Source organism: Taudactylus pleione, unplaced genomic scaffold (genome assembly GCF_031769625.1).
Source record: "Taudactylus pleione unplaced genomic scaffold, aTauple2 ptg000578l, whole genome shotgun sequence".
In the NCBI taxonomy this organism is placed as follows: domain Eukaryota; kingdom Metazoa; phylum Chordata; class Amphibia; order Anura; family Myobatrachidae; genus Taudactylus; species Taudactylus pleione.
The window spans coordinates 1,964,080-1,972,510 of NW_028284980.1; the positions used below are offsets into that span (position 1 = coordinate 1,964,080).

An 8,431-nucleotide genomic window follows, 5' to 3' on the forward strand; every position below is an offset into this window, starting at 1 on the left:
GGCGAGGCTTTGATAGGCAGCCACGGATGGGCCACCCAATGAAGAGGCGGAGACAAAGTTTTCTTCGTCAGTCTCAACTCAAGTAACAAGCCAAAACAAACCGGAAAGGTAGTGTATACCGGTCCAGAGTGGCCCAGTTCAGGGCAATGCTTGGTATAGTGTGGGGGCCCGCAATCTGCAGGGAGCCCTGGGTGACCGCCCTGTCCACCCTGCCTAGAATCCGTCCCTGCAAAAACTTACTATATATTAGTGTGTTTGTAGGGTGGGAAATGAAGACCATCCCCAGGGCTTAAGCACGTCTTGCTGTAAGGGAAAGGCAGCTTGCTAAAGGTGAACTCCTCAAGTTGTAAAGGTCTTATCATCTCTCTAATGCTACTGCTACTGCCCTAACATAAACCTTATGAGACCTAAGAATAATGTTACAAAAGGAATACAATAAAATAAGTATATAATAAAATTCAGTTATGAAATGTAATGAATTTAAACCACTAAAATCACCAATGATGTTTATTTAATTGGTAAGATGTTAATTTGATAAGTGGCCAATGGTGTTATTGGACAATGCAACAAGGTGATGGCCTCGGCCCAAGCGGATCTTTTCATCACCTTCTATGGGCACATTCCAGATGGATGACAGAACGTGCGCTACAACGAGCTGTAGTCTTGATCTAAAGGGAATTAAATGAAAGTTTCACATCATCAATTCATAGGAAGAATTAAACATTTCTGTTTTAACAATAGTGAGAATACTCTAAGTATAACAGCAATGACAGAGAAATTGTAACCAAAATACAATTTCCCAAAGTATTCTAATGAAAAGTGTGTAATGACAAAGTGTAAGCAATCATAGTGTCAGTCATGTAAAAATAAAAGTAATTTTTATCCCAAATTTTAATTTGTAATCCAATGGGATTGTGTTATACAGTATATTGAATCCATAAGAAAATATTTTAATTTGTAATTTAATGGGATCTTCTTAATTTTTAAGGAAAATACATTGTAAATATTTTTATTTACAGGAAAATCTTTTTAATTGGTAGTCACATTATTTTTTTCTTCTTGTAATGTATTGGTACTCTTCCTAATGTGTAATCCACAAGAAATAAAATAACAATGGAAGACACAAACAGTTCCGCTCAGACTTTCTCTGCAGAATGACTATGAGCTGGCTGCTTAGCCAATTACAAGTGGTTTCCTACACTAGCTGTTGTGATTGGTAGGCTGTGAGGGGAGTCATGGGGATTCTTTGCTATAACCAAACATCAGTACAGATTAAATGAATCTCTGCTAACATGGGAAAAATAATAATAATTAGCAATGCTATGAGGCTCCATTCCTGTCAATTCCTATTGATTTCAATAGAGTTTCTATGTGCAGCACACAACTCCATTGCAACAAATGGGCCACTGGAATGTCCATTGACAGGAATGGGAAAAATACAGCACAATGTTGGTATAACCAATATCATATACAGATGCAGGGTCAAATGATATCTACAAAGCCTCTAGTCTTATTGTCCCACCCCACCCCCATTGATGAACCTGAATAAAGTGTAGATGATAAATTAATAACCCATCTTTGACACCTGTTTAATGCACAAACTATTAAATTGGATATCTGCCATACACTAGCCATCAGATTATGGGACTGTTTTATACAACACATACCTAATTGAGTATTTGATTTATATGCTAGCCACCAGATTGGGGTCTGCTTAGTATACTGGCCACCAGATTGGGGTCTTCTTAGTATACTGACTACCAGATTGGGGTCTTCTTAGTATACAGACTACCAGATTGGGGTCTTCTTAGTATACTGACCATCAGATTGGGGTCTTCTTAGTATACTGGCCACCAGATTGGGGTCTGCTTAGTATAATCGCCACCAGATTGGGGTCTGCTTAGTATACTGGCCACCAGATTGGGGTCTTCTTAGTATACTGACCACCAGATTGGGGTCTTCTTAGAATACTGTAATTGCAATGCACATGCTAATATAGATACAGTTATGGAGAAAGTAATATCAGCAATATATATGTGACTGAGATTTTTTAAATGAAGGGGTCCTGCATAGTACTGACCAGAATGGACTCTTCTTAGTATAGTAGCCAAAAGGAAGGAGGGCCCTGTTAGTGAGAGCTTACATTCAAAAGGGAAAAGATTGAAGTAGTGGCACAAGGGGGTGACATGAAGAGGGTAAGGATTTGGGGAGGGTAACTACTCTCAAATCATCAAGGGCAGTATTAATTAAATTGAAATACAGGAGCAGTGTAATAAGAAATATATTGGTAAGACAAAGAGATGTATAAATGGGATGTAGTTTAAATCCTGGCAGTCGGGGTGCCAGGGCTCAGAATCCCGATGCCGGCATACCTATGGTAAGTAGTGGGGTTAGGGTTAGGCACTAAGGGGGGTTAGGGGTTAGGCTGGCACTAGGGGGAAGGTTAGGGTTAAGCACTAGGGGGAGGGTTAGGGTTTATGCACTAGGGGGGGAGGGTTAGGGATAGGTACTCGGGGGAGGGCTAGGTTTAGACACTAGGGGGGAGGGTTAGGGATAGGCACTAGGGGGGGGTGTTAGGGATAGGCACTCCGGGGACGGTTAGGGTTAGGCACTAGGGGGGAGGGCTAGTGGTAGGGTTAGGATACTTATCGACAGGTGTCAGTATCCTATCCCTGCCCGGATCTCGTTGTCAGGATTCTGACCACCAGATCCCGAGTGCCAGCTTGTATATGGGTTGTATAAATACTAGGTCATAAGGAAAGTGAAAGTAGCCACAATTACACTGAAAGCACTTACGGTATTGCCAGATGTTTCCTTGGCATTGCCAGATGTTTTCTTGGCATAGAGATCACGGGGCCGCAAACCCCTAAAAGAGAAAACAGACACCATAGTACCTAAATGACTCCATGAGAACATTATACAACTTAATGAGGCTGATTCACGTCATTGGGACATTGTCCTCCTCATTTTATACTCATCAGTTATTCTATATTATTATACAGAAATATAAATATATTACAGTGACATTGTAAGTAAAATGTATTGTGCTCTATGATAGTTACTGAGATGCAAAGATTAGTATATGAGTGAAATCCATAACTAGATATTATGGCAGAGCAGTAAATAGACATTGTGGTGTCCTGTGTGAGAAGGAGCATCAGTGGCCCCTCCACCATGTCATCATTTCATATTACTGTTAGTTTGCAACACTGGAGGGGCCATGGCAAATGATACTGTACCAGTCTGGTCCTGGGGCTCTTGGCTGTTAATATTGTTTGTCCCCATTCTGTGTGTATAATAGCTGGAAGGTATGTACGGTACATAGGGCCTGATTCAGCTTGGATCTCAGTTGCTAATACACCTGCAATTGGCCAATTGTTGCGTTCTGCACATGCGTACGCATCGCAGTGCGCGAGCCAGACACTGCATTCGCAGAGGCTATGCAGACCATCACAGAGTGACTGACAGGAAGTGCTGTTTGTGGGTGGTGATGGGGGGTGGTCAGGCGTGCCAGCGCATTTGCACACCGTTTCAAGTGCATGTATAAATGAGTCACTGCGAAGCCATACACAGCCTGAGGCCTCATAGTGTGCTTGGCTGTTAGCAATTTCTGGGGTAAGGTCAGGGCTTGTGCAAGTGTTTGTATGGGTCCGATGGTACTCGATTGTACCGATGGTTTTGCTATTCTGCTGAGTATCATGGATGTGCGTATGGTAAAGTGGTTGCCCTTATGTAGTGCTGAGTATTATGGATGTGCGTATGGTAAAGTGGGCGCCCTTACGTAGTGCTGAGTATTATGGAAGTGTATATGGTAAAGTGGGTGTCTTTATGTAGTGCTGAGTATTATGGATGTGTGTATGGTAAAGTGGGCATCCTTATGTAGTGCTGAGTATTATGGATGTGTATATGGTAAAGTGGGTACCTTATGTAGTGCTGAGTATTATGGATGTTGGTATGGTAAAGTGGGCATCCTTATGTAGTGCTGAGTATTATGGATGTGTATATGGTAAAGTGGGCACCTTATGTAGTGCTGAGTATTATGGATGTGTGTATTGTAAAGTGGGCGTCCTTATGTAATGCTGAGTATTATGGATGTGTGTATGGTAAAGTGGGCGTCTTTATGTAGTGCTGAGTATTATGGATGTGCGTATGGTAAAGTGGGCATCCTTATGTAGTGCTGAGTATTATGGATGTGCGTATGGTAAAGTGGGTGTCTTTATGTAGTGCTGAGTATTATGGATGTGCGTATGGTAAAGTGGGCGTCCTTATATAGTGCTGAGTTTGCATTGTGATCGCGGTAGATTATCTTGTTATCGCAGTTGAACTGTGTGTGTACGCAGTATTGCGATCTGCAGTGAATTAGGCTCATAGATGGAAGAACACAATATATTATTCTCTGTAGGACACCATTTCCTAATAGTAGAGGCTGGCAGTAGTGTCCTTACATTATATTACTGACATGAAATCTGTTGTGTAGATGAAATATATCCCCATGGTGTAAAGTAATATAGTATAATATATGAGGTTCCAGTGAGTCCCTGAAACTGCTGCATACATACTATATATTTGTTTTATTAGCTTTTACTATAGTTAAAATGGTGTAACTGTCAGTAGTCAGTATGAGGGTACTTTGATATGTGTAACCTATTTACCTGCTGTGACTGTGCACTGGAGTCCAGTGTGTCAAAGTGACACTCACACTGGGCCCTTCTATGTAGGATACTGGTGCTGGACCTGTTACGCTGCCTGCCGCTGCCGCCCTCTCCTGCACTCCCATGTTCCAACTTCCAACAGACAGCTTCTCTTGGAGCTGAGGAGAGACGTCATGACATCTCTCCCGTCCCTGCAGATGGATCAGGAGGCGGAGCAACCTGAGAGTGACAGGCAGGGCTGCAGCTACAGTAATGTAGCCGGGTGCACAGCTACTAATACATAGCAGTGGGTGCCCAGTGGCATATAGAGATTGCGTCAGGTTCCTGCCTCAGGGCATGTTGCACTCTGTGCAGAGGCAGCAGCCGCACCACCCTAGTTACGGCCTTGTTATGGTATATGATGAACATTTAACTATAACTAGCTATAAATATTTCAGAATAATCGATTCTTATCTATAAATGACACTATTTGTCATTATGTGAAATTTTTAGCCATAATTCCCATTGTTACATGTTGTTCATGCGATATTAGCACAAAGTACTTACGTGCATCTCATAAGAACAATGTCCCTGGAACTGAGCTGCTTGTCCTTCTAGTACGGTCCTATGGAAAAGAATACGGAAATAATACAGTTACTATTATGGCTGGTATATGATTTGCATCAGTTAGTCAATGGATTATAGGAGCTCATTCACCCCCGCTCGCTAAGATGCAAACGCTCGCTGCTGCCGATGGTATGCAGTGTGTATGCAGTGTGCGCAAACCTTAGCGAAAGTTCACAATGTGTTCGCTCACTGCGCATAGACAGCACAGCAGAGAGAGTGACAGGAGAAGCCATTTGTAGGTGGTAACGGGCTGGCCATTAAAAACGGGGGAGTGGAAGTGCAAACGCAGGCGTTCCTGAGCATCTCAATGGCGTGTTAGAGGTGTGCATAATTATAAGAAAGCATCAAAGTACACGTCACCTGGCTTGTTTTTACACTGAAGTGCTCACAGTGCTTGCGGCAGGGTATGGTCAATCTCAAGCACTGCGATCGCATCCGATGTTACCCGATGTACCGATGGTTGCATACACTTCCTGGACATGACGTGCACAAGTGGGCATCTTAAGACAGGCTGGTGGGTGTCTACATACACTATGTGATCGCTCTCTAAGAAATATTGGGCGTGCTAATGCATTGCTGTGTGATAGTACTGCCTACGCAATCTGCATACACATCATGCGAGCGATCGCATCTAGCGAGCAGCTCTGAATCAGCTCCATAGTTAGTAAGTATAAACCTCTATTTGTTCCTATTGTTCCCAGATCAGTCACTTCCTTTGCCTAATCTGCATTCCAGGCCTATGCCATATACGCCACTCCATAACAGCATACCCCAAGGCAGCCTTTTTTATTTTTTTTAAATATTGCACAGCTGTAAAGACCAGCATATGTACACTCGTCCCAACTGTCACAGGATGGTAACTTGTGTGGTAAATACAATTTGTATTGCTGCGATAAGCTGTGATGCAGATTGTTAGTCAACAACTATGATAAACAGACCCCTTAAACTTTTAATTACATGGTACAAAAATACCTGGAGGACGAGTCTCAGCTGAACATTGATTGCTCTGGCACCTTCAGGGATCTTGTGGGCCAGACTCAGATGGTGCGCCTTCACCTGCAGGAGAAAGGGAGGACAGTAGAGAGTTAGTTACTGGGCACCGGCACACTCAGAGTACACAGGGAGAAAGGAGCATATGGATAAGTAACCTACATGTCCTCACACAGACATGTAATACCACAGGTGTAGCCAGGGGCGTTTATACAGAGGCTATTAATGATTGCTTTGAATTGAATCGTGGCCATGGACTTGTCCACTACCAATTATTTTTATTTCATTCACAATTATGGACTAAGGGTCTGATTCACCTTTGGGAATAGAGTGAGAAATAGCACTTAACTGTGAACCTGGACAAACCATATTGCAATGCATGGGGAGTAAATACATAAAAAATTTTTGCATGCAGGGTAAATACTGGCTGCTTCTGAATGTAGCCTACAAATACTGCACAGCTTTATTATTACGCCACAATTTACATGTCAGTTTGGACACCTCCATCCCAAATCTAAATATCTCTGCACATTTTAAATTTGCCCCACCTGCAGTGCAGCATGGTTTCACCAATATGATCAGTTGAGTGAGATATCAAACTCTATTTCCAGTTTTTGCAAGATCATTTGTATTACAAGAAACCTATTTTTCCTTTCTCATATTGTGCATTGTGTATGTAAATGTCAGTGTAATAAGCAATACATTGTATGACAAAGAGATATTTACATACTAGGACATAAGGAAAAGGTTAGTAACCACAATGACACTGAGAGCACTTACCTCAGGTATTGCCAGGTGTTTTCTTGGCTGAGGGACAATGGCCTCAGGTACTGCCAGGAGCTTTCTTGGCCTAGGGACAATGGCCTCAGGTATTGCCAGGAGCTTTCTTGGCCTAGGGACAATGGCCTCAGGTATTGTCAGGTGTTTTCTTGGCTGAGGGACAATGGCCTCAGGTACTACCAGGTGTTTTCTTGGCTGAGGGACAACGTACTCCGGTACTGCCAGGTGTTTTCTTGGCCGAGGGACAACGGCCTCAGGTACTGCCATGTGTTTTCTTGGCCTAGGGAGAACAGCCTCAGGTACTGCCAGGTGTTTTCTTGGCATAGGGACCACAGCCTCAGGTACTGCCAGGTGTTTTTTTGGCATAGGGACCACAGGGTGTGATATATGCAGCAAAGCCCTAAAAAGAGAAAACAGACGCATTTGCAAGATTAGTATATTATAATAATGTACCCAGAGCTACATATTATGGTGTATTATGATTAACATTTATATAGTAATATCTAAAAAACTACTTCATAGATCACAATCTATTTCCATTGTTCATGTGATATCTGCACAAAGTACTTACTCGGAGTGTCTCATAGGACCAGTGTTACTGGAACTGGGTGCTTTGTCCTTATGGTCCTTATGGGCTGGCTCTTTGGAAAAGAATACAGTAATAGTACAGTTACTACTATGTCTGGTATATGTTTTGCTTCAGTAATACCTCTTTTCCACCAAATACCCGGGTCCGACCTAGGTTTTGAGACATGGTTCCAACCCAGGTCAGACACCGTTTACACAGCACCATCGATCTGGGTTACTTTCAGGTCAGCCCCGTTCACACTGAACCTGGGTCTGCCCTGCTAAACTTGTGAGATCATAAAAAGTGGGAGGTGACTGCTCCACAACCACCAATCAGCTCATTTTAGGCATGACCCAGGTCGCATAACACGGGTTGCGCCGTTTACACTGCACCATTAGCCAGGTCCATTCTGCGTCTGACCCTGGTAGTTACCTGGGTTGAATTGCCAGGTTACTTACCCCGGGTTATTCTTCAGGGACCCTTTTACACTGAGCTGCGACCCGGGTAGACCCAGCAAAAACCCAGGTTTTTGGTCTGGTATAAAAGGGGTATTAGTCAATGGAATATAGTTTAGAAGTGTAAACCCCTATTTGTTTCTATTGTTCCTGGGTCAGTTGCTTCCTTTGCCTAATCTGTAGCTGTAATGACCAGCGTATGTACATACCTCCCAACCTCCCAGCATGTAACTACAATCTGTTGCTGGGATAAGTGATGATGCAGATTGTTAGACCTCAACTATGATAAACCGACCTCTTAATCTTTTCATTATAAGATAAAAAAATACCTGGAGGATGAGGGTCTTTCAGCTGCACTTTGTCTTCTCTTGTAGCCTCAA

The 8,431-nt window shown here is 42.9% G+C and overlaps 1 long non-coding RNA gene across 1 annotated transcript; it reads right to left on the bottom strand.

Moving 5' to 3' along the window:
* Window positions 1-489: 489 nt before the first annotated feature.
* Window positions 490-2,841, bottom strand: LOC148481520 (uncharacterized). Its single transcript, XR_015871902.1, has 2 exons — window positions 2,797-2,841; window positions 490-668 (listed from the first exon to the last, which is right to left on the bottom strand). It is a non-coding gene; the product is annotated as an uncharacterized LOC148481520 (long non-coding RNA).
* Window positions 2,842-8,431: the final 5,590 nt, after the last annotated feature.